Raw genomic sequence first — 3884 nt, forward strand, 5'->3', positions numbered from 1 at the left:
GATTATAGGAGAGCCCTGGCTGAGGGAGTTACAGCACTATGCAGATATTTCAGATTAGCCTTGCATAGGCCCAAAGTCGCTAGCACTGGTATGTTAACTAAAATGAAAATAAAACTTAGGGACAGCGCGGTCATGTTAGGAGAAACTATTAGTAGACTGTAGTCAAGAAACTATATTTTAGGAGTGTTTACCTGGGGCAATAGACAAGCAATATTCTCGATTGCTCAAAAAAGTTCAGTCTTTTTTGATTGAGATGCCTGTGTTCAAGCTGGGATCATCAAATCCTAGATGACAGCTTTGCTGCTTTCCACTACATATGTGTATGTATAGCCAGGGAAAGACTAGGAGTAAAAATCGACCCTGCACACTTTACAGCCAGTGCTTCCGGTTAAAAGATGTGTGCTGCCACCTGCTATGATCTGCCTCCTTTGTAGTATCCGATTTAAGGAATTCTCCACTTCTCTTTCTATTTCCAGGAGCCCATTTGGAGAGATATACAAAATAATTTGGGACATATGAAACACTCTGAAGAAGTCTATGCACAAACAGAATCTTCAGAGCACTTGCAGTGTTGACAACACTTGCAGATGGCAGCTTTACAGGTCATATCAAGTAGAAGGTCTGCTGACCAAGAGATAGATATGGAGCAGGTAGAGTGAGCCTTAAGACAAAGGGGAGGTTAGAGACCTACTGACGCATAACTTTCTTTTATAGCAGCACAATCAAGCGGCTAATGCTAGTTCTGGGAACCTTGAAGTCTCTTCTGAAACCTAAAAGTCAGAGGAACAGGCTGGAAGACCCCATGGATGATCAGCCAGACAGTGTAGAAGGCAAGTTTCCTTTACCAAATAGAAAAGATCTTCCAGATCTTGGGTTACTTTATCAATGTGACTAGCGGGTGGACTTTGAAGAAATGAATTCACCACCTCAGGAGACAAAGCACACGCCAGCAATCTCTATTCAACATCCATTCAAGTAACTCAGATTGGGATGCAAGACTGACCCTGATGGGGAAGGTTTGGTCTGAACAGCTCGGCAACTGATACTCTCTCCAAATCAGAGTACCAATGTCTTCTAGGCCAATCCAGAGTGATTATAATCACTAGAGCCCAGTCTCCCCTTAGTTTCTTGATATATTTCTGGATATAAGGGGCGGAGGGGTGGAAACATTAGAGCTGCCGGGTGTCCTAGAGACAAAGGGAAGACGTGAGTGACCTTGCTGTTGATGCTGAACACCATGAGGCCTATACAGGAATAACCGAACTAACAAAGACATCTGGAGGCCAAGTGCGGCTGGCCTGGAACAAGCAGTGAGCCCTCCCAAGGATGTCCTGGAGGGAAAAAGAGCTTATGGCTCAGGACAGAAACAATATTTAGGAGTAATTGAAGATTTAGGGGTATTTAGATGTTGTTTCAGTCCTCCCAAGGAGAGAACGGGCTATAACTGCCAAATAGCTAGTGGGTGTAACAAGGGAAAGTTTACCGATGATGGGTTAGCTGGGGGACTTCAACAGTAATGATAATGAGGAAAGGGGAAAACGTTAGCTGACCCCGCTTTCAATTTAATGAAAACTTTTTGGTAGCAGCAATCTGTGAAGACTGCATGGAATTCAGCTCCTGAGATCAGTCTTACCTGAAATGAAAGTAAAGCACTGAATACTGGAGAGTGTTGAACAGTCATGGGAAGGTTACTGCTAGCAGTTACTGAACATACTCAGTTTTCTACAACATCCCAAGATTTTATATTGCTGAACAACAAGGGACTATTATCAAATACCACATTATGGCTTACAGCCAGGAAGTCTAACTCAGCAAAATGTAAATAAAACAAGACAAAACAGATGTTGTCCATGTAATAAATGTTATTAAAAAAAAAGTAATAGAAAACAAAGAAGGTCACATCCATCCAACCAATAAAAGATCTGGGGTGTTGTCTGTAAGCTGCATGTTTACCAAGTTCTGTTCTCTGGCACGGCAGAGCATATGCAGAATCCAATCATGGCGGTCTAGCTTACAAAGTGTACAACCTTGGATACCCATAAGATAATGCAGGCCTATCAGGAGACAAAGTGAAAATTCGGTTTTCTTAATAATCACAATATGAATATGGAGAAAAAAATAGCAGTTTACTTGTGTCCAAAGGGAAAACAAATAAAAGTTAAACTCTATCATAAATCCATCTCTTGTCAGTACTTTATTTTAGAAATGGTACAAATCTACACAATATACAGTACGGGACGGTACTATGGTAGTGCAGAAATAGGAATGTTTTTCAGGTGGGCTACAAGCCTTTCTTTGGAATCATTTCAGTAAAGCGGGAAACGTTTGTTTACCTTGCAGTGTATTGAGTGAGTGCGAGAAGATGTGTTCTACTAATGCCTGCATGTCTTTCCATGGCCCAGCACAGAGGACATACCGTACAGACAGACTTACTCCATAACAACGATACACACAGATCCTGGACTTTACAACAGTACTCCGCAGCTTCACTCGTAAGAATGTAAAGTGCAACATTAATGGCTTTCTAAATGTGAGTTGTGGATATCGGCCACCTACATTTTAGACAAGAACAAGCTGTAAAACAGTATGGAGAGATGTGATCTATATATGGAGTTATCATCTAAACTCGTTCTGCCAGACTCATCTGCCTGCAGCAGAAATGAATAGGCTGTGTAATAGATACTAGTACTTCTATATGATTAAGGAATGGGAGTGACTCCCTGTGCTCTGTATAAATATGGTACGAGCTAACTTCATAGGTGCTGGATGTATGTAGAGGTGTTTGGACTGATATACTGAAGGTACTACAGCAGATCAGGTAGTAAAGAGGTTAAGGTGCTGCCTAACTTACACCTCGGCTATAAAGGCTTACTCATTACAGTGAAATATCACTATATATCAGGACAATATTAATAGCATTTATTGTTGTCCTTCTAGTTTTCCCCATGGACAGCCCTGCTCATAGCAGTTAAGGCTGATTAGGAATGTACCGTCATTTCTTTGCAGATATTAAGTGCAATACTAATTGTCACAGGTTTATGTACCATAAAGCGATAAATTGCACAAATGAACTGGTTCTTTAGAGAAGAAAGGCTGGACTAGGAAAACAGACTGGCGGATGGAGAGCGGCTGGGATTGTAACGTAGGAGTACCGGAGGGGCATAAATCCTGCAGGTCTAACCCGTGTAGCAAGAATTCTCACCTAGCGGGAGTTCAGGGTGGTTTATAGCATTATCCTTAGTCATGTGAACCCACAGTCATATATAGGGTATGCTGTTAACACAATATTTGCTGATCCTGAACTACTTAGAATGAAGAATGACAGCAAAAACAGCTTGTCTGTAGCTCTGAAAACACCCGATCCTCTCCTAAAAGGAGAGGACGATCAGGACACGTAATAAATTAAGAGATGATTACAGTAATAAAAACAGCAGTGCCCACCCATGAGGCACAGATCCAATATTGCCCATAGAACTGTTCTTTGCTCGCTAGATCTTTTGTAAATAAAAATAAAATTAAACCTTAATGACTTACTAGGCTTATTTAAACTTCTTTATACACCAATATTTTATAACATTAAATATAAATATTCTGTGTAAACTACAACACTTGGAATGACGAAGAACGCTCCTCCACCTTTACATTATAGTCCAAAGCTAGAAAGTCCAGGACGAAAGAAAATGTAAAGATCTCTTTCTTCATTCACTTATTGTTTTTTTCTTCCAAGCATATCCCGTTTCTCCAGTTTCCAGAAATTACAGGAACGAAATCTTTCCTATTGCTTGTTCCGCATTCTGTATTAAGACAGCTTTGCCTCAAAACCCGTTCTCTCCATTTTCATTTTAAAACTGAAACGGTAGCAGACAGCTGCCGCGCATTATGGT

This window comes from Sceloporus occidentalis, unplaced genomic scaffold (genome assembly GCF_023333645.1).
Source record: "Sceloporus occidentalis isolate IW3139 unplaced genomic scaffold, rSceOcc1.0.p SCAF_26, whole genome shotgun sequence".
NCBI lineage: Eukaryota > Metazoa > Chordata > Lepidosauria > Squamata > Phrynosomatidae > Sceloporus > Sceloporus occidentalis.